Consider the following 23,194-nt stretch of genomic DNA (forward strand, 5'->3'; position numbering starts at 1 on the left):
CAAATTGTATGCTTTCACAACATAATTGATATTCTTAGGTGGGATGGTGGCTTGGTCCCGTCAGAATGCTGAATGGACTGGTGCCAGCCCATAAGGGATAATGATTAAATCAGAAGAAATGACACCAGCAGAGGAGTACAAATAATCCATATTAAAATACCGACACAAAGTTGGGCTTGGGAATTATTTATAACCTTGAAATTCAAAAGGAATTGCTAGGGTGCACATATAAGCACATACACATGATTTATCTCAGCATCTATTGGAAACTTTGCTTTTTTCACTGGTTTAGGAAAACAGTAATTCTTAGGTGGAATTGTGTATCTCTGTTGGGAAGATTATGATAATTTGCCTGGTCTTGGAAATAGTATGAATAAACAAAGAGCACGATTCACAAATAGGGGCCCTCTCTCTCCCCTTTACTTTTTCTTAGCATATATTTTTAAAAAGTAGCTATTTCAGAAAATAAAATGGATACAATTTATTGCAGGAGAATCTTTTTGAGTTTACAGTTCCTACGGGAAGAAATGCAAAAATCCTCAGCTCTTGGAAAGCACTGGAGTATGATGGCAGAGCTTAAATAATATCCAGCGTTGAGTTGGGGGGGGGGTCGCTACGTCCCTTGTGTGCCATGGTAAGAACAAATATACAAATACTTACATGACATTGGGCTGTCTTCCTCTAAATGTTTTTGTTCTGTCATGTGAAATGAAAAAACAACAACAACACATAACTCATGAAAAATCACATTTCTCCATTTCATTTCAAGCATAAGTTTTGTTCCAGAGACATATTCAAAGTGGAGAATAGGACAAAATATGTTTTATGTTCCCATTCATCTTTAAAATAGCCTCTCGACACTGTTAACTTGCGACCGGACAATTACTTGGCACATAACCCATGCAGACACCAACCTTGACAGAATTAGAGGAAATCCTACTCCAAGGATGAAGTGTTCTTGAACAATTCATTGGAAGCATTAGGTACAAATGCACTCTTCCTACACCTCATGCACACCACCCTTCTTGCTTGTCCATTTTCATGGGTTATAAATGGTTTTGTTTGTGTCATGTTTCCTGTTTTATTTCCACAATTATCCCTTTCCCAAGACTGAGATCAGTTAAACAGATCGAGAGGCATTCCTTACACGCGTAATTCAGGTCTCCACAGAGAATTTTTTTTTGTGTTTTTAGAGGGTGCTTACATGGCATTAACAATAACCTACATCATTCTTCAAATGTCATAAACTCTCTAGAAAAAAAGCCTTTATTTAGCTGCCTTGTCTCTTCTTGCTGAAGAAAATAAATCCTCTGAGCATGGATTATTGATATAAAGAACAGCACTGATTCCAGACCAATGCTGGGCCTTACCATAGGCTCAGTGATTACTGAGTGAATGACTTGCTACTGGGGACACTGTTAGGTACCATGGTGATCCTTTAGGGAGCAGATAGAAACACCCTTCTCAACACACACACACACACACACACACACACACACACTCTTTATAAACATGTAAAGAATTGGGCATACAATCCTTAACGTGTCCTGGCAAATATGATGCCCTTAACTTCTCCTTTCCAACTTTCTGCCTAAGAAAACATACATACAAGTTCTCATACCGTGTCCCTGTAGCACTGTGTCCAGGACATTTGGGGGCCGAGGCTCCTAAACTCACCCTCTTGGTCTTATCTGTTCTCATTCTTTTAGACTTCAACTTCTAAAGATCTCATTTTACTGTCTGGCTTTGGCCTTGATGCTTTAGACCTTCCCTTGCTTCCCAGAATGACCCCATGTGATTTATAATAAGTATGTATTTGGTGTTTATCCCTATTTCTGGCACAGAGCTCCTAAAGCTGTTGGAGTTTCCTAAGTGAAGAGAGCTCAATAGTGTCAGAATTGTGTTGAACTGCAGGACACCCAGCTGGTGTCCAAGAATTGCAAGAAAACCCATACACATTGGACCTGGTCAGAATCGTACCATATCAAGGATGCTTGCTCCTCCTTGCTCAGATGTCCTGCCTCCATGGGAAACCTATGCGTTTGCTTGGCATCAGAGCTTACTTTTCTATGTTCCTCATTCAGCAGCCAACTAATTGCTCCACTCCTATAACCAGCCACAGCCCCAAAGGATTGTGCCCAGGGTCAGAGCTAGGTAAGGGGTGTCAGTAGAGAAAATAATTTTTTTTTCTTCTCTCCCTTTTTCAGTCATGGCCATGGATATCTGTGAGCATTCTGTGAGTATCTGAAGGGAAAGAGACTGAGAGAAAGGAGCTTTCTTGCCCATTTACCTAGGACCCATCTGAAGTCTTCTTTACTTTCACTCTATAAAGTAGAACACTCCGCACGATATCCTGCATTTATCTTTTATTATCACCCACTCTAATCTAGCCTCTGTGTGTCAGTGACAATTGGAGAAAGATTGAACAAAGTTGCTGCTCCCCATTTGCCTTCTATGTCCTTACCTCATGCTTGGCTTTCTCAAAAACGAGCAAATGGCCACCAAATTATCATCCTTAAGGGGAGGGAACATCAGGAGAGGAACTTGGGAAAGCCCATGCATTCACAGCAACGATGTTCCCTGGAGTGCTCTCCCTTTGCCACATCTTCTGGTGGTTTATATGGTGCTCATCATGCTCCTCTGAGAGGCACAGAAGGTTGGAGTTCAGTCAGGCAAACCAGCACAGAAAGTGCTCAGAGTCCTTACAGAAGTGGGGCTCAAAGATTCACAACATTTCAAAATTGCAAAGAATTAGTTATTGAGATTCTATTGCCACAAAGATTATTGAGTGAAAGTTTCTTGCTGGGTTATAATAAGCAGAAATCTTTTCAATGTATTGGGCAGACTACAACATAAGTGATGAGAACAGGGTCACGGCTCTGAGAGAAATCTTAGCTCGGAATTGGAGAATTGTTAAATTATTATACAGTTCAGATAGGTATGGAATCCATTCATTTTTGCAGTACAAAAAGCAAACAAAACAAAACAAAACAAAACAAAACAAAAAAACCCCATTAATGTCTTCCTAAAGATTCCCACTAGTAACAGTTTTAACCAAGGTGAAAATATATTTAATTGTGTTATCTAAGGTTTCAGATTAATTTTGCTGAGGGAAGACCTTTCCAAAGAGTAATAGTTTGTTTGAAGCTTTTAGATAATTCAAAATGTATTTTATTATAATTTTAAAGGGGTTGTCTTTTTTTTTTTTTGACCTTACCCATGGCATAGAAGACATTAGCATTCCCATGCAGCCTTAGTAATGCTTAGTTTTTCGTGTGATCAGCATACTTTTACATAATGCGGGTTCATTCTCTCATCTCTATTAGTAGGGATTGCTTAGCATGTTGAAAGTGCAATTATGAATTGATGTAACATGGACAGAGGATAGACCCTGGCCAAGTGGCTTGACTTGGCACAGCGGCATAATCTCCACTTTGGTGTTTGCCCTTTAAATCACTTCTAATCACTGTGTGCACACCCCTGCTGGTGCATTAAACAAGAAAACAAACTCAAATTGTTGAAAACACTGATGTTTGATTGACTCAGTCTGAATTTCTTGAGCATTCACTATATGCCAGGGCTATCCTAGGCCCCAAGGGCAGAAGAATAAAATTAAACAGATGAGTTGCTGCACTCATGAACCTGTAAAACAACAGGTTGAATCAAAGCCAGGATCAAAATAAACCGTAGGTTTGCTCCAAGTATTTTTCTACTTGTCTTTTTTTTTTTTTTTTTTTTTTAAATGAGCTCTTGGCTCCATACCCAAACGTTGGCTCTAACCGTTTGGCATTTGGGCACAACACCATGTTTAATGCTTTTTACGCTTCCCTCCAGACATTTGGGATCTTTGCACACCTTAGGTCCTTCAGTTTTGCTCTTCCCTTTGACTTCTGCTTTCCTTATTGCTTCAAGCTGGGACTTAACGCTGGTGACGATGGCCCTAAGAAATCTACCCATTTTTATCTCCTCATGTTCTGGAAGTCATAGAGGCCAAGAAATCTTGTGGAGCTGCCTGCATGGTGATGGTTTCTGTGGTCATAGAGGCTGCTTGGAAGTGATGTGGATTGTTTTCACTTCTATGATCTCAGGTAAGGAATTATGTGGAAACTTTTTTGGGGATGGTAGCTGAAACCTCATCATGACAGATTTTCAAATATAATGAGACAATGATAATAAATTGGGAGAACAACATCTGAGAATACTTGACTTGCCCTCCTGACAGTTTCGTTTCTTAGAAGTGAAAAGGGGAACTGCTGCTCTGAACCAAGTTCTGATGAATACAGAAAGATGAACTGCTGAGGTGGAAGTGACTGTGTTATGACACATGTACTAGCCAGAGGAGGAGAGAACCCTAACTTCTAGGGAGAGGTGGATTTTTCAAAAAGCATAATCCCCAAATCTGAGACTCTGGAAGAGTCCAAGAGGCACAAGTAGCTATCAAAAAAACAAAACAAACAAACAAACAAAAAAACAAAAAAAAAACAAAAACAGAAACAAAAAGAAAAAAAAACCAATATGACAGTCTCTGTGAGAAATGATCCTTATGAGGGATAAAATTTAGTTATCCAAAGAAATAGGGAGGTCTGAGTACACATTTCAAAAGAATGTGCTCCAAGCATCAGAATCACAGAACATCAATCCCATTCTTGGAATCTGAAGTGAGTGCAAATAAATAGCTAGTAGTTGTCTTTCCTACTCATCTTCGTTATGTTTCTTGTTTGCTCTTTTGTTTCTTCTACCTTGTGGTTTCCTTCTGCCTGTGAATTTACCTTGGTGTTTAAATTAATCTCTCTCTCTCATTCCTGTAATTTCTTCTTTTGCATTTCTTGGATTTCAACCTACACTCACACAGGTTCTCTTGCCACTCGCAGTCCTGGTGTGCTCCTCGTCCTATATTTTCATCTCCCTGCTTTCTTTTTCCCTTTCTTATCCTCCTTCACACCTCCCCATCTCCCAGTTATGATGGCCTGAGAGCCTTCATCAAAAAACTGTACCTTCAGTTGGGGTAGGGGCTAAAAAACCCATAAACTTTCCATAGTGATGCTTCTTTCCCTTCCACCCTTTTGGTTCCCAGCTGGCTTTTTTCTTTTTGACATTAGTAGCAGAATGCTTCCTTCAAAATTGAAGGTAACTTCAAGAGTGAATTCATTCACTGAACAAAGTACAGAGGGACCAGAGTCCCTTTAAGTAGCATCTTCTCAAGTGTTTGTTTACAGATCATTAAATACTTAACTTAGTGAGAAACTAAAAGCTGAAATGTTCCAAACCACTGCTGATTAAATAGCAATCTGGAATTAAGATAAGGCAAATCTAAAATTAAAACAACAAATTCCAAGGGTTCACGTTATCAGATAAGAAGCTGAAATACTTGACTCCCTGGTTCAACAGGAGACACCTGGCCAGCCCAGATCATGCTTTTTCTGCTTACTGAGATCTGATGTCAGTTTTTGTGTCCTTCTGATACTCGGGCTGCCTGTGTTACTGGAATCTCCCCAGGACAGAAGATAACTGCCCCATTCTCAGGCTGGCTCCCTACCCCCTTCCATCTTTACCCTGGTTTCCCTTGGCCAGAACACAAAAGACTGAAGGAAGGGATCACTGCCCAACATGAATTCCCTATAGTGACTGAAAGTGGAAGAATCAAATGAGCAGATCTAAAACTTATCATGATAAAAATGCTAAAGGTAATAGCAAAGGACGTTTCAAACCATATTCCTAACTAAATGATCAGGATAGGATAAAGGTTTGATAGAGTAGGGATGGGTGGTATAAGGCTAAAGGATTAGCTACCTACTAAACTTTGATTTCGACTTCTGTCTTTTCTACAAGGAGAATGGTCTTCAAAATAAAAACAGTAGAAAAAATACAGTTAAAAAGGAACAGAAACCCGAGATAAAGAAGCAATACTGAGAAAACACTTAGCTCCCTTAAAGGTGCTTGAGTCTCTGGGCAAAGTGCATTCTAGCAGAATTGAAGTACTTACGGGTATGATTATGAAACTACTGGTAGTTTTGGAGGATTTATGAAGGGAAGTATGTAAAGTCTGGGATGAGTAAATACTATTAATTATTAATAAGTAGAAAAGGTGGATTTCAGACTAATTTAAAGGTGAATTTGAAATCAAGATTTAGAAGAAGTAATAACTCCTAGCAACAGTGTGGATTTTGGAAATAATTCATTTTCTTTTTCTTTTGTGAGTATTTAATTTCTTATTATGAAAGTTACTTGACAAAAAAAAAAGAAAGTTACTTGACAATATGACATAATTCATTTTGTTGATTCATACATTCAATAAGTGAATACATTATTAAGCACTCACCTGGCTCTGAGGCCAGGTAGGGGAGGTCAGAGATAATCAGATGCCCAACTCTGACCTTAAGAACTCACAGTCTATCTGGGAACATAAGGAACCTAGAAGGAGGAAGATATCTGGGAAAGCACGATGAGTGTGGTCTTTGGGTTGTGCTGAATTTGAGGTCTTCAAGTTGGAACATCTAGTTGTCCTTTGGATGTGTCTGGAGGTCCAGAGAGCTCTTGTCTGGAGAAGTAGGTAGGTGGTAAGTAAAGCTGTGGTCTGGAGTAAGAAGAAATGAAGGTGAGTTGTAGAGGTCACTTGAAAGGCAGGTAGTGGCAGGGAGGGATCAGTTAAAGAGACCAAGATAGAACCAGCAGGAAGGTAAAAGCAACATCAAGAAAGGGGGGTATGTGGAAGCCAAAAGGGGGCAACGAAAGAGTTGAAGAGAAATGTCCCAGAAGAAAGGATACAGAGACTAGAAAAATGAGACAAGCAGAGCCCATCACTTTTGGAATTTGATCATTGATGACCTTAGCAAGGCCACTTCAGTGGAGTGGTGGGGACAGAAGCCAATTACAGCAATCTACAGAGTGATGAGATGTGAGAAAATGGCAATAGGCAATGGAGATTCTTATGGGCTTGCCTATAAAGGTTAGAGGGGGACATAGGGTAGAGGGAGGAACTTTTTTATGATGATAAACTAAATATAGCTTCCGTTTATTAGATATTTAGGCATTGTGCTGAGTTCTTTACCTACATTATCTCATTTAATCTGCATTATCATCTACAGAGGTGAGTATTATTATTCCCCGTTTCTAGATTAAAGTACTGAGGCTTAGGGATGTGACCTTAGTTTCTAGATTAAAGTACTGAGGCTTAGTTATATGACCTCAGTACACAGGAAGAGACACAACAGGGTCAAACCTCAAATTTCCCTAGCTGTAAAGCCCTATTTTTAGTCCATATGCTGACCAGTGGTTCTCAGACATTAGTGTGTGTGTGGATCACTTGGAGGGCTGGTTAAAACAGATTGCTTGGTCCTAGTCCCCAAATTTCTGATTCAGTAGGTCTGGAGTGGGGCCTGAGAATGTGCATGTCTAACTGGTTCACAGATGGTGCCGATGCTGCATGGTCCAAGGACCACACCACGTAAGAACCACTGGAACGTAGAAATGCAAATTCTTGGACCCCAGAAACCTGTGATTTAACAAGACTTCCAGGAGATTCCGATGCCTGCTAATCTGTGAGAGCCACTGTGCTAGGCTAAGGAAGAGGTGGTAAACAGGGTGGGGTGGGGGGTGGGGGTGGAAAACAAAGAGAGAAGAAAAATGATGTGTTAGAAGACTTAGAGGAGATTGGAAGTGCTGGAATTTGTCGTGGCAGAGGTAGGAGTGGCCTTTGGCAGAAGATGTAGCTGCAACTTCAAGGTGGAAGGAGGTGGGAGGTGAGATGTGGGCAGAGGTAGTTGAGTGTGTGAGGTGGGGGAGTGGAAAGTCAAGGGCAGAGCTATGAGTCTCAGTGTTTCCAGCCTTTAGCAAGACATCTGACAGTACCTTTTTTGATGCTTTTGTACAAAGGTGAAGAAATGGGGGCTCGCTGATAGCCGGCTATCCCTTAGAGGAAGATTTTAGGGATGTGCCACAGGGTTCAGTCGAACTTATAATAAACCAGTGGCAAAGCATGGAAAGCGCACTCATCAAATCTGAAGATGACACGGAGCTGGGAGCAACAACTAATTACTTGGATGACAGAGTCAAGATTCAAAAAGATACTGACAGGCTGGACCGGTGGGCCAGAAGAAATGAGATGGAATTTAATAGGTATAAATATAACTTCCTGCACTTAAATTTAAAACCATATCAACCTTACCAGGACAGGGGAAGTTTCCAGAACCTGAGTCCAATAGCTCAAGCAGCTCAGTATTGTACTGGTTCCATAACAGAATCGTTGCCTTGTTTCTTATGCCAGATTCTTTCCTTGTAACTTGTCTCTGGTAACATGCCACTTCCTCTCATTTCCTGCTGCTGGGTGCACCCCAATACCACAGACATTAAATAACTGTAGAGATTTTTAATGAAGTTTCATTTTGAAGGAGAGCTTCAGTCTCGATTTATGTAATATCGCTCACAAAACTACGATTCTGCACTCACACTGCACTATAAAGTGTATGAAGTACTTTCATGTACTTTTTTCCCCCATTTGAATGCGATCATAATCCTGTAGATAGGTATTGCCATCTTCATTTCACAGCTGAGGAAATTGAAGCTCAAGATGGTGAGATGACTTGCCTAAAGCCACACAGCTTCTAATTGGTAGGAAGGAGATCAAAACCCAGGCCTTCTGATGCCAGCTACCCCCTCACAGCTGCACCTGTTAATCAACTTGTAATGAAAACTTGAGTTGTCTCCCACGTATTAGCTTTTTCTAAATATATATTTTGGGAAAGCGTCAAAGAGATAATAATGGCTCCAGTCTACGAAACAAAAAGGATGGCAAGGCCTCGAGAAGGCAATTTTAAGAGTCATATATCAGAGTTGTTTTCATTATTATTAAAGGCCTAAGTGACCACTTTGCCATTGCAGCTAAGTCATGTAAACAGACAAGTGTCCTAAGGAAATACAAGAAAGGCAACTCAGTCCAGTGTTGAGACACCATTCCCATTTCTGTCACCCCTATCTAAGCTCTCATTAGTTCACGCGTGGATTTCTATACCCATCCTTGGCTGGTACACCTGGTTCAATTCTCATTTTAGCTGTAGTTTATCCAGCAGCACGCTGCCAGGGAGAACCTTCCAGAAACACTGCTTTTACTATTGCTACAAATAGTAGAACCAAAGGCCTTTATTGGCTTCCACATGTCAGATACATTGAGTTTCAACTATTTTCATGGCGTTCAGTGCCCTTCCTAATCTGATCATATGCTACCTGGCAAACGTATTCCTCATACAGACCAGGCTCCTCCCTCTGCTTTATCCCTGGTAGTCGCTCCTCAAGCTCTCTGAACCTGCCAGATCTAATTCACTTCTTCACATGCTTCCGCTATCAGCCCCGTATACTTGAGAGAATACTATTACGGTGCTTGATTTACCTAGAGAGAGCATTTGCTATGTAAAACAAGTAACCAGGGTGGAAAGAGAAGTTCTCAAGCATGAGCTGAAAAAAATCTCCTTGGCAAGAGTCCAGAGTGGGAAATTGAAACCCACTCTAATAAGGAAATCTGACAAAGAAAGGATATTGTTTGAAATTTAGGGAAAAAATGGTGATTTTATAGAGATCATGGAGTCTCTTACTTTTAGATTTGCAAGGGATACAAAGAGTCAATTATTTTAAATGAGAAATATAGTGTGATGAAAAGAACATGGACTTGGTGTTAAAATCTCATTTCTAACATTTATCAATTGGTTAACTTGGGTCAATCGTTTGCTCTCCCCAAGATTCATTTTCCTTATCTCTAGAGTAGAAATAATGATTCTTATGTATATACATGTAGTAGCTGAGAGGATTAATGAATGAAGCGGATTCCATAAGTGTGTCCAAAATTTACTACACGGTGTCGTGCTAGTAAAGGGAACTGTGATAATACACAAGACATTTTAGTTTTGGATGAGGTTATAGTGTTTTCCTGGGAACCTAGATCCTGAGCACCCTAATATTGTCTTTTTATGTAAGAAATACCTTTATAGGGGCACTTGGATGCCTCAGTTGGTTAAGCTTCTGCTTTGGCTCAGGTCATGATCCCAGGGTCATGGGATCGAGCCCCATGTTAGGCTCCCTGGTCAGTGGAAAGCTTGTTGCTTCTCCCTCTGCCCTTCCCTCCGATCGTTCTCTCTCTCTGTCCCACTCTCTCTCTCTCAAATAAATAAATAAAATCTTAAAAAAAAAGAAATACCTGTACAAAATAAACAACCCAGGGAGTACACGCATAAGGCCACTGCCGTCACAGTCAATATACAGGTCTTCCTAGGGGACCCCTACGTCCTTCCTCTCAGGGACTGAGGAGGGATAAAGAATGAGGCACTTTCCTCAGTCTGGGCAAATCCTTCACCTCCTAAAGACATAGTGCATTCTGGGGGTTATTCTGTATGTTGGCAAATTGAACACCAATAAAAAATAAATTTATTATTAAAAAAAAAGACATAGTGCATTTTATGTCCAGTATATCCTTTCCTGGGCCTGTGTGCTGTGAAAGAGCAGGGTTGTGTGCATCTCCTTGCTTTGTGTAGAGAGCTTCTAGCTTCCTCAAATCACACTGATACTAACTTTCCCCACAGACCCAAATTATCTGGACTGGGAAGAGAAAAAAAAATAAGAGGAAACAAAAGGAGAGACAAAGGGAAATAAAGGAGATGCATGGAAAGGGAGAGACAAGATTAGGAAGAGAAGGGGGTTGAGCTGTGGGGAGAAAAAGGAGAAAGGGAAAACCAGCATTTTTTCCCCACTTCCTCCATTTTCTGCAGGCCACACACCAGCCCCAAAGTGCTGTTGCCCTGTAGTCAGCCTGCTGTCCAGAACAGACCCCACGGTGTGTGGAGACACCCTTTCAGCCCTTGGCCCCTGTCCACAGCCCCTGAGGGCAACATCCCGTTTTCCTGGCCCCTCCTCCCTCACTATCTTCCTGGGCAAGCTGCCTGAGCAGCTTTGAGGCCGAGGGCCTCAAAGACGGGCCTCAGCTCCCAGAGGCAGACTGAGAGCACATGGGCCAGAGGAGGAGGAAGGTGTTGGGTGGGGATGCCGTGTGCTCCTGGAGATATGGATACAATTGGATTCGATGAACTTTCTTTAGGACAACTAGGAGATGTCCAGTTGATGCTTAATTGTAGGAGATCTGCTGAACGAAACCTCCCCTTGAACCACTGGAGGGAGTGTGACCCTGCTGACACCTTGATTTCAGATTTCTGATCTCCAGAACTGGGAAAAGAATACACTTCTGTGGTTTTAGGCCATCACGCTTACGTTAACCTGGGACAGCAGCCACAGGGAGCTAATGCAGTGCCCAATCCATCTTGCTAGAGAGCCACCTCCCAGAGCAACCCAGATCAGATGCTCTCTTTCTCATACCTGAGTGTGAGCACTCTTCATGTATTTGGGGACTGACATAGAATGACCGAATTTGGAAGTAAAAAGGAGATCTTAGAGATAGTCCAACCGCTTTGCACCTGAGGAAATTGAGGTCCTTTGCTTGAGGCTGACCAATAAGGTCTTGGCCAAGCAAAGGTGAGAACCAGGTTTCTACACTCTCATTTCAGTGCTCTCTGTCTTTGCTGCCATGCTGCCTCCTTGTAAGGGTGAAGGCTGTGTCTTATATCATTCCGTTCCATATATTTGTCCATCAATTATGTATTGAGCACAGACCATGGACATCTCTTGTAGGTACATGACAAAAAAGATCTCTTCCTTATATTTTAGCATGTATGTGAGCGTGTGTGTGTGTGTGTGTGTGTGTGTGTGTGTGTGTATGTGGTGGGACGCAATGGCAGGAGAGAAAACACAGAATACAACCGGAAACACAATGCTTAAAATGTTATAAAGAAGCATCTAAGCCCGAAGCATACTTGCCTACGGAGTAGGTGCTCAGATCATTGTTTATTAATACTTATTGATTTAAGTTCTCTCCTACCCCCAAATCCTGAGGAAACTCCAAGGTCTTTTGTAACTCTAGGAAGCCATATTCGCCAGCTCCAGGCTCCTAGCAACGCTTCCTTCATGCATGACTGTGGGTTCTCAAGAATGATCTCCTTCAAAGCAATATTTATATTACATCTTAAAAATGTAGTACTGGCATTTTAAAGTCCAAAGACAGATGTAGTCTCCTTGGACCCACCCATTATATCAACAATGATCAAATTCTCAATGTGGAAATCATGCCACACACATGCTTAATAAAATAATGTTCTTAACAAGATTGCACATTCGTTAGCAGCATTCTGCATCATATGTTCCTAGGCATTGCACTTGATTTTAAGGTTTTTTTTTTTTTTTATAGTAGTTAAATATTCTCTCACATATTGTGGTGTATATCTTAATCACCCTTAAACTTTAATTATGCCTTCGGATATCTTGCTGACTGAATACACAATATTCCAGCTTTCTTAATACCACTTCCAACAAAATTATCTGTTAACCTACTTTTACTTATAATTAGCACATCTCACATTTTTTTAAATACCAGAGTTACATTAGTATACCTAACAATTTCATTTCAATCCTCTAAAAGGCCCTTAAAATTACTAAGACAGGGAGCAGATAATATTTCTTATGTGTACAAATCATGGAACACCAGAAATGCTAGAGACATCAGGCTGGGGTTACGTGAATTTATACGCTTAAATGAAAATCGAATATCAACTTAGTTTCTGATCACCTGGATGGCTGCCGGCTTTTGGACAGTATTACACTTAAACATTTAACAGAGTTTTCGAATGTTCTACTAAAAAAAGTTTCTATCTGGTAGACTGTAAGCACCATGAGGACAAGGACTAAATAATGAATATTCATCTGTTGTAACTTCAGAGACATTACTTAACCTCTTTGTGTCTTGGTTTCCCAACCTGTAAAATTTGAATAACAATAGTACATACTTCACAGACATTCAGTAGAGGCAAAATGACATAAATATATAGAGGAGATAGAACATTGGCCCTTGGCATAGGCTCCTTATTGGAGTTCCTGCTGTGTTGCCCAATGACCAGGACATAGGAGGCACTTAATATTTGTAAGTGACTATAGACAGAGAGAAGCATCTGCAGAGGCCACACCCCCCAAAAGATGGCTCACACACACATTTACAAATATATTTCTTTATCTTAATGCAGCAGATGTATTTTTACCCAGTCCACTGCCTGGTTTTTAGACCCTCAGTAGATAGGGGACAGAATCAGGAAAATTTCACAAATTAACCTTGTAATCTCTTAACGACTTCCAGGGCCAAAGTGCCAAGGAAGTGAAGTTTACTGGTTACTCTCCTATCTGCTGATTTAGTGTTCCTCTGCATCTTTCAGGGCCCCCCTTGGAGTCACGTAGAGAATGTCAGTGAGCTAGAATTAAAATAAAAATTGCTAGCCGTTATTGAGTATACCTAATGTGCCAGGTACTATATTGGGTATTTTGCTTGCTTTATCATGTTTAACCTTCATAGCAAACAAAAGGGGGAAGTAGTATTACTTTCACTACTTTATAGAAGGGGAAACAGAGGTTACAGGGTGTGTGCAACCTGCCCAAATCATATAATTAAAAATTAGCAATGGATGATCTTCAACCCACTCTGGACCACTGCAAGTCATGTTTTTATTTGCTGAGTATCCCGTACATGAATGGTTGCCCATGATCCTACTCTAGAGAAAGTTGGGATCTCTCCCAAATTTTCTTCCCAGGTTTAAAGAGTCAGGAGCTGGTTGGGGGTTATTAGATACCCAGGGTTAGCTGTGAATGCATTTGTGATTATTGTCTTTGTTTCACTCAGTGTGGCTAACTGCTGTAAGAGAGAAAATGAGATGGACAAGTGCCCAAGAGAGTATTGGAATCAAATACCTTAATTTTTTAGTGTGTGATTAAATGCATTCTTAGCACAGTGTACAAGATAGAGTGAGTACCTCAAGTTCAAGGAAATATAACAGATCTAGTGTGCAGAAAGTGGCCTTAAATCACTTTTAGAACAGCATTTCTGCTGCCTGTTCCTCTCCCAATCCAGGAAAACTGGCTATTTGGAGGAAAAGGAGAGAGAGGCACCAGGTGGGGTTTATGCACAGGACTGAAACAGGGCCAGTGGCAATATCATCACAGCAGGAAAAGTTGTAAAAACACAATCCTAAGGTTGGTCAAGGAAGAAAAGCTTGTAGCAGATGAGTACTAATGAGAATGCCTAGAAAAGCTGGATTGAAATGGAAAAATCATCAGTATGGTCTAGGAAATGAAAACAGTACTAATTGAGGTTAGGTTCTTTTAACTCAAAATGCATATTATAATCTCTAGGGATAAAAGAAAGTATACCTAAACCCTAACAGAGGACAACAAATGTAATTGTAAAACAAATACTAGATTTGAAAAAAATTAAAAAAAAAGAAAAGCAAAAAAATAAGAGAAAGGGAAGAAAAACAGATGGAAAATAAAAAACAAATGGGTATATGATAGTAATAAATTAGTTATAAAGTGCATCAATAACTATAATAAATGAAAAAGATCTAAGTTGCCCAATTAATAGATAAAAATCTTTAAAAAGACAGAAATTGTCAGATGTATATGAAAAAGAATAAAAGAAAGACTGTTATTTAGAAGAGATGTACCTTAGACATAGGGATGCACAAAGCCTGAAAATAAAAGAAGGCAAGAAGACATGGATATATTAGTTTGCTATTGCTGCTGTAGCAAATTACCAAAAACATGGTTTAAAATAGCAAAAATCTATTATGTTAGAGTTTTGGAGGCAAGAAGTCTGAAATGGATCTTATGGAGCTAAAACCAAAGCATCAGCAGGGCTGTGTTCCTTCTGGAGGCTCTAGGGGAGAATCTGTTTCTTGCCTTTTGCTGCTTCCAGAAGCCACCTGCGTTCCTTGCCTGTGGCACATTGCAGCAGTCACACCACTCCAACCTTCGCTTCTATTATCACATTTCTTTCTTTGACACTAATTGACATATATGAAACACTGCCCTCGACAATGTAACCACACATACTATTTTCGAGCGTCTATGGATCGTTTACCAAAACTGATCATACGATGTGTCACAAAATAAATCTCAACACATTTGAATGAATTGCAATCATTGAGAGTATAGTGTAGGATCACATTGTAATTAAGGTTGAAATCAATAATAAAAAAAATAACTTACAAAATCCCCAAATGTGTGGAAATAACTCATGGGTCAAGAAGGATGTAACAATGACAGTTAGAAATATTTTGAATTGAATGATTCAAAAAAATATTTTGAACTGAAAAGATGGCATTTCAAGACTTGTGGGATATAAATAAACCTGTGCTAAGAAGTGAATTTATAGCCATATGTGCTTTATTATAAAAGAAATGCTGAAAATCAATGATCTAAGTACCCACCACAAAAATTAGAAGAAAAAAGGAAATTAAATCCAAAGAAAGCAGAAAGATTAAAATAATAAAAATCAAACCAGACATTAGTGAAATAAAATAAAGCAAATCACTAAAATCAGGATTTGGTTCTTTGAAAGACTAATAAAATTAACAGACTCAAGTAAGATTAATCAAGGTAAAAAGAGTACAAATTTCCAGAAGTCGGCATGAAAGAGAAGACATAACTACATTTCATATAGATATTTAAAATATAGTTAGAAGACATTAAAACAATAATATATTATTACTATGTTTGATATACATATGAAATGGACAAATCCATTGAAATCCATACTTTCCCAAAAATTACACAAAAAGATACAAAAATATAAATAGTTCTACATCTATTGGTAAATAAACGTCTTCCCAAAGAAGAAAAATCTCTGGATCCAGAGGCTTCGCCAGTGAAGATGTTGAAACATTTAAAGAAGAAATAACATCAGTTTTTAAAATCTCTTTCAGAGAACAGAATGAGGGAACACATTCCAACTTGTCTTATGAAGCTAGCATAACTTTGGTAACCAAAATGGAACAACAATATTATCAGAATAGAGGACAATCTCTCTCAAAAATATAGATGCAAAAAAATTCTACAAAAAATACTAACAATTTGAACCAGTAATGTGAATAAAAGGATAACACATGATAATAAATTTGATTTATTCCAGGAATGCAAAGTGGTTTCACAGTAAAATAACCAACAAAAAACCCCACATAAATAGAATAATGAAAATAATCATACAATCATCTCACTAGATGCAATAAAGGTATTTGATTAAATTCAACAACCAATTATGATTATGAATAAAACTCTTAGGAATCTAAGTCTAGAGGGGAACTGCTTTAATCTGACACGTGATGTCTGCAAAACACATGCGGTACATTTCCTTTACTGTGGTGAAATATTGAAAATTCCCTTGAGACTGAATTAACGCAGAAATTATGTTATTGCCTCTTTCATTTAACATCGTACTGACATTTTTAGCCAAGAAGCTAGTTTAGTTCAAATAAAACAAGGAAAAGTTATTGGGGCACCTTGGTGACTCAGTTAAGTATCGCCCTTCAGCTCCGGTCATGATCTTAGGGTCTTGGGATTGAGCCCTGGCTCCCTACTCAGCGGGGGAATCTGCTTCTCTCTCTCTCTCTGCCCCTTCCCCCCTCTTGTGCTCTCTCTCTCAAATAAATAAGTAAAAACTTAAAAAAGATAAAGGTATTACTACCTTTGGCTCAGGTCATACCTTTGGGGTCTTGGGATGGACCCCGCATCAGATCCCCTGACCATAGGGAGTCTGCTTCTCCCTGTCCTTCTGCTGCTCCCCCTTCTTGTGCTCTTTCTCCCTGTCTCAAATAAATAAATAAATAAATAAAATCTTTAAAAAAAATCCAACTTAGATGAAAAAGTAAATTTAACTACGTTTCTAGATAAAAAGTAAATATACAAATTCAATTGTATTTCTCTACATAAGCAATGAAAAATTTGAATAAAATATATAATTTATTTACATTAATACCAGAAAGCATCAGAAGCCTAGAATTAAATCTAATGAAAGATGCACAAAGACTTTATACACAAATAAACAAAAACACTGAGATAAATGAAAGCAGACTTAAATGAAAAGTAATTCCATGTTTGTGATTAGAAGATTCAATATTGTACAGATGCTGCTTGTCTGCAATTGATTGATATATTAAATGAAAATCCAATCAAAATCCCATGAAATATTTTTTCTCAAAGGAAGTTGAACCTTAATTATGTATGTAAATGCAGAGGTCCAAAAGTAGTTAAGGTAATACTGAAGAAGAACAAAGCTGGGAGACTTAATACTAGCAAATTTTAATATTTACTATGAGGTTACAGTAATTAAGGCAATACTGTATTGTTTGGGGGATAAACAAGTAGATCAAATAGTGGAAGGTCCAGAAATAGACCTATCAATACAAGGTTACTGGATATATGACAATGTTGACATAGTAGTGAAGAGAGAAAAGAAAGTTTAATAAATGGAATGGTTAAATTGAGTATCCATTTGGAAAAAAGTGAATCTGACTCTTACCTAATGTCACACACAAAGATAAAATCCAGATGGATTGTAAATCTAAGTGTAAAAGATAAAAGAGTAGAGCTCATAGGAGATAACAAAGGAGAGTATACTTATGGCTTTGGAGTAGGCAGAGAGTTCTTAAAAAGGACACAAAAGGCATTACCCATAAAGGGAAAGATTGGAATTCATTAAAATAAACAGCTCCTCAGAAAAACACACAGTTAAGAAAGTGAAAGGCCAGCCACTGTGAGAGCATATATTTGGAATACATATATTTAACAAAGGTCTCACATCCTCTGTATAAAAACAACTAATAAATTAATAAGAAAATGATGGGCAACTTAATTTAAAAATGTGCCTAGACTTAGCATGCATTTGAAAACAGAATATCCAAATGGCCAATCGACAATGGGAAAATAAATTGTAGAATATTAGTAAAATGTGATAGTATATAAAAAAAGAGAATACAGGAATTACTGCTACATACACAATCCTGATGCATTTCATAAGCGCAGACAAAATAAAGTGTGAACTATATGAGTCCATTTATATAAAGTTCAAAACCAGGGCATCTGGGTGGCTCAGTGGGGAGCGTCTGCCTACTCATGCTCATGCTCAGGGCATGACCCCGGGGTCCTGGGATCGAATCCCACATCAGGCTCCCCACCTGCTTCTCCCCCTACCTTTGTCTCTGCCTCTCTCTGTCTCTCATAATTAAATAAATAAAATCTTAAAAAAAAGTTTAAAACCAGGCAAAAATTATTGATGGTACCTGATGTCAGAGCAGTAGTTACCCTCAGAAAGGCACTCTGGTTGGGGGAGCATAGGCTGGAGTCTGAGGTGCTGCTAATACTGTACTTCTTGATCTGAGTGATAGTTACACATAGGTTTTCACTTGGTGAAAACTGAGCTGGATGCATATAATTTGTTTCTTTTGGGGCAGGGGGCTGTTTCTTTTTTTTCTTTTTTCTATGCATACGTTACATGACAACAAAAAGAAAACTTAAAAAAGCTAAAAAGAAGCCATGCAAAGCTGAACTTAGACAAACCTTGATAATATGTACTTGGGACGATATAGGTAATTTGAATATTGTCTAAATATTGGATGACTTTACAATGTTTATTCGTCTTTTGAGGTGTGATGGAATTGGGGTCTTTAAGGAGAACATTTTAATTTCTCTCAGAGGTAAGCTGAAGTGATTGTGAATAAAGGGCCATGATGTTGGCAGCGTACTTTCAAATGGTTCAGTAAAACAAATAGATACGCATATATAAATATATACTTAGGTATTTCAGTACACACACCAATAAAGCAAATATGGTAAAATGTTAACAAAAATATTAACCACGGTTCAATTTAGGCAGTGCTGATACTTATGATTAACATACCAATCTTTCGACTATTTTGTATGTTTAAAAATATTTATCATAATAAATTTTGGGGGGTGGGATCCTAAAGTATCAGTTAGTGCTTAGCCCCATGTGCCTGGTGGGCTTGGAGTCCTGTGCAAGTGCAATGGCTATGCCAGGCCAGAATGATGCGTACTGTTGATTTTGTGTCCTCTCAATCTTTCTAGCTCATTTTGCACTCCCTGGAGTCAGGAGGCAAGGCCCAGGCCAGCTGCTGCCTTACTCGGCCACTCAGGCTACCAGATGTCAGGCGTCCCTTCCTGGCTTCATACTCAGCAGCCTCTCCGTTTTCTCGTCCTTCTCTCCTTGGGCACTGCCTCCCTTCCCTCCAATCCCTGCTCATGGCACCACACAGTCCAACTCCATAGTGGTGGAACCAGGAGAAGAGAAACAAGGAAATCAATTAACTGTATCACCCCAAGATGCTGGAGGAGACTCTAACTGAGCAGAATGAAGACAGTTCCTCTGTAGCCAGCACCACAGCAAGAGCCGGGCTCTCCAAACACTCTGCATGCAAATATTTTCAAATTGCCCTGTTAAAGAAAAGAGGACACCAGGCAGCCATTCATCGCCCAGATGTATTAGATCAGAGCAATGAGAGTGGGAAAGGTCAGATACTTCTTCTGTAGAGGAGAGAAGATCCCTATTCCTTATAAAGGGCAGAATGAAGATTATTCGGACAGGGAGACAGGTAGCAGCAGGCTGCTTCTGGAAAATTAATGGAGCACTGCAAGGTGCATGTGGACAAAATCCTGGCACTTGTGAGAGTGGGATGGAAAAAGGAGGAAAGGCTTCAGAACGGCTGTTTTGTAAAATGCAGGCTAGAGGTGCCCCCTGCAAGTACGTGGTTGTTTACTGGTCCTCGTGCCCCGTATGTACATTGTTGAGAAACAGCAATCAAGAAAGTCCGACAAAAACAACATTTTGATGCCTGCCCCTCACTCGGTGTTGACAATTTCAAGATGGGCCCTGACGCCAGAATGCCTGGACTTGTAATTCTGGCTCCACTGCTCACTTGTGGATGATGTGACCTTGGGCAAGTCACTGGCACTTATGTGTCTCCATTTTCTTATTTACAAAACAAGAGTATTATCAGCACGTACTTCATGTGCTGCTTTTACTGTTAAATTAGTTAATACGTGTTAAATGCTTAGAATGCTCCCCGGAACAAACCAGGTGCCATCATTTGTAGAGAATGATGATGGTGATGGTGTTGATGAGGAGGAAGATGAGGAGAAGCAGGAGGAGAAAGAGCAGCAGGTGGAGGAGGACTCACAGGCATTATCTTCCCTTCAATCATCTTTTCTTACCTACTTCTACTTCTGAAACCATCCTTTCAGCCTTTAACCCCAAATCTGAGAGTCACTGTTGACTTCCTATTTTCTCTAAAGATTTCCAGAGCTCCATCCATTAGTCGACACGTTCTGGTGAGTTGACCTTCTTATGTTTATCATATCTCTCACCTCACCTCATCATTGAGGCCTTCACCCTGAGTTTGCTTCTAACCCGAGAAATTGCCAATGACTTCTTGGTCTTACCGTCCTCCCCAGATCCCTCCCCTCCATTCTGTCTCTACAATGTCATTGACCCAAGTAATGTCAAAACCTGTTCAAAAACCTTTTTGTGGCTGCCCGCTGCCTGGCAACAGTCTTTGATCTAGAATTTGGGACCTTGGGAAATTCTGACCTGCATTTCTAGACTTCTTATCATTTAGTTTATAGATATGCACTAAAAGCTCCACTCAAGCTAGATCCTAACGGTTACCTGAAACATTCTCAGTTTCAGATGATGCTACTTTTAGCTCCATGGTCCTGGGCAATTAACCAGAGTTTCAGTTTCCTCTTTTGTAAAATGGAGACAATAATAGACTGAAAGTGTGGTTGTGAAGATTAGAGGCGAACACACACGTAAAGGAGTTAGCACAGTGCCTACCGTGGAGTGAGGCCTCCATAGATGCCAGACTGATGGTGATGATGAGTGCTGTTGTTCGAGCGGTCCTTTTACACTTACCTTGCCTCTGTTTCCTTTTGACGAAACACTAGCTATCCTCCAAATTTTGCCTTTTCTCAAACCTGCCCATTTTATAGTGTTTTTTTCATTCCATCCAACCAGATACCTTCTTTCCCTCCTCCAAACTCTCATGCGCTCCCCTTTCTTTTGAACAAAGCTCTTTTCCTGCAGCCATAAACGCTATCTCAAGAGCCACAGAGCAAATCCCCAAATAGACAATTAACCTCTTGAAGGTAAGGACCGACACTTTACTGCTTTACTTATCTTTGTGTCCCCTGCAGGATCCCCCATGATCAGAGGCAAGATCCTCAAAATGCCCCTTTAATGGACAACTTAAGTGAATCGGTAAATTAATTAGTAAGCGTAATTGATAAACCCAGTGTGCTGGATTACTTGTCATAACTCCCAGAAATCCTGCCTTTTGATTTGATAGTCATAGGTGTTAGCTATTTCCTAAAGCCCCGAGCTTCTGTAGGGGGGGGAAAGCCCATCCTCAGGACAATTTGTAAAATTGTGGTATCCAAAACTCTTTGGAAAAAGCTTCACACTTTATATTTCCCTGCCGAGAGATAAAGATCAAAGTAATCAAGAGGAGCTATCAGAACCGTGTTGATACTCCTTTACGCATATTGGGGGGTGGTGCAGGGATTGCACTTTTTTTTTGTTTGTTTGTTTAAGGTGGAAAGCTCTCAGTCTGATTCTTTCTTTTTTTCCACCCTCTTTCCCCAAAAGAAACTTGACTCAAGCTTACCTTTTTCTTCCCTTTTCTCTCCTGTACTCTGGTTTTCACGTGGGTGTGCAGTGTTGGTGGAAACGTTTTTGCAACTTCCGGAGCTTCTCTGGTATAATCTGAAATTGGCCCCCCAACACACAGGGCAAGGCGAGGCAAAGGAAGAGTGGCCACTCCAGGTTGGCAGGGGTGGGGGGGGGGTGGGGGACAGGTTTCGGGAGCCGGGGAGCTTTGGTGCGGCCTGTGCACCTGCACCTGGAAGGTTCTGGCCGGCAGGTGCAGAGAGCTCCTGGAGTTGCAGCTGCTCAGGAGAACCACCCAGAAGCTCCCTGGCTGACTAAACCTGCCCACCACTCCCACCCCACCCCACCTCACCCCACCCCACCCCCAGTCTGGGGTGGCCTACTTCTTCTCCCGTCTCTCCCCACCCTCTGTGGATGGGAGTCAGGGAACCAGAAGGGAACTGTAAGGAGTCCCATGGGGAGACTCCCTAAGTTACATTCCCACATGTGCCCCCTGGAAAGTTTGAGCTGCGCAGAGCTGCAATTCCAGGTTTCAGAGGAAAAGCAACAGCCTTCTTCAAGCCAAAGCAGGGACTGTTTTCCTCAGTGGGCTGTTAAGCCCGGACACTGGCTTCCCTGGAGCACCCTTGGGCAAAACCAGGCCGCTTAGGCAAGGTTCTGAAAAACCAAAAAGGTGAGATAATGCAGGATATAATTTGTTCTCGGATTTATGTTTTTAATGATACTCTCCTATAGGTAGTCTATCTAAGAATTCTTGCCCCGCAAGCTGGGTAAATGAGGACAAATCTGGCTTAGCCTAAGGAAATGATTACAGATTTGTGGGCTGGTGATTAGAAAGCTCTTCATGCTTGGACTCATGGCTTGCTTAGGTACCATCTAGTGCAAAAAGGCCGGGTCACAGCACCTCTTCCCTGGAGCTGCCCTACACACCTGCTTGAAAATCGCTGACTTACACAGGTAATAGAATCCCTTTTAAAGACATCTCTCTAATGTATTTACTTTCCAGACAACCAAATACCAGGCTGCTAACAGATGAGTTGTTTGTACTTTAAAAGTTTACTGTTCCAGTTTAGGACATTCTTGATGGCATTTTATATTCTCTTTGCTGTGCAGTCAGCTGATTCATGCTGTATTCTGAAGGTTATGAGTCTCCATGTGATGTTAAGAACTATACGTCTGAACCATTAAAGAAGTGTATAAAATGCAGTGTTGCTCAGTGGAAGTATATGAACCAGAAGTATTTCATTTTATGCCATGGCTCTAGCTATATGTGTAGCTTTCGTGCACGGATAGTTCTACTTTCTTTTACTTTTGGAGTTATGGCTGTCTTCCATGTTGGAAAACATAGAACAAGGTTGCTACCAGAAAAAAACTCTTTATATTTACTCTATGTTTTTAGTTTGACTTACAAATGCCACGATCTGCTGAGTAACTGGTTTCCTGCTAGATGCCAAGAGGGCCACCAAGTTGATTGAGGTAGAGTCCCTGCTCTTTGGGAACTTAAAAGTACACCCATAACTGAAAAGCATCATAGAATGGTGTTAGACATTATTTGAAAAGTATAAAGCATTAGAAAGATTCAAAAAAGGGAGAGAATATATTTGTTTG

The 23,194-nt window shown here is 40.1% G+C and overlaps 2 long non-coding RNA genes across 2 annotated transcripts in view; one reads left to right on the plus strand and one right to left on the minus strand.

The window, feature by feature from the left end:
- Positions 1 to 600: 600 nt before the first annotated feature.
- On the minus strand, positions 601 to 21,736 carry LOC144315993 (uncharacterized). The gene is made up of 3 exons (XR_013381739.1): positions 21,585 to 21,736; positions 2,465 to 2,640; positions 601 to 696 (listed from the first exon to the last, which is right to left on the minus strand). It is a non-coding gene; the product is annotated as an uncharacterized LOC144315993 (long non-coding RNA).
- The window catches only part of LOC144315989 (uncharacterized), a 46,140-nt gene continuing 43,431 nt past the window's right edge, over positions 20,486 to 23,194 (plus strand). The window contains exon 1 of the long non-coding RNA XR_013381735.1: positions 20,486 to 21,066. This is a non-coding gene — a long non-coding RNA (uncharacterized LOC144315989). The remainder of the gene's footprint in view (positions 21,067 to 23,194) is intronic.

The sequence above is a fragment of the Canis aureus genome, chromosome 1 (genome assembly GCF_053574225.1).
Source record: "Canis aureus isolate CA01 chromosome 1, VMU_Caureus_v.1.0, whole genome shotgun sequence".
In the NCBI taxonomy this organism is placed as follows: Eukaryota; Metazoa; Chordata; class Mammalia; order Carnivora; family Canidae; genus Canis; species Canis aureus.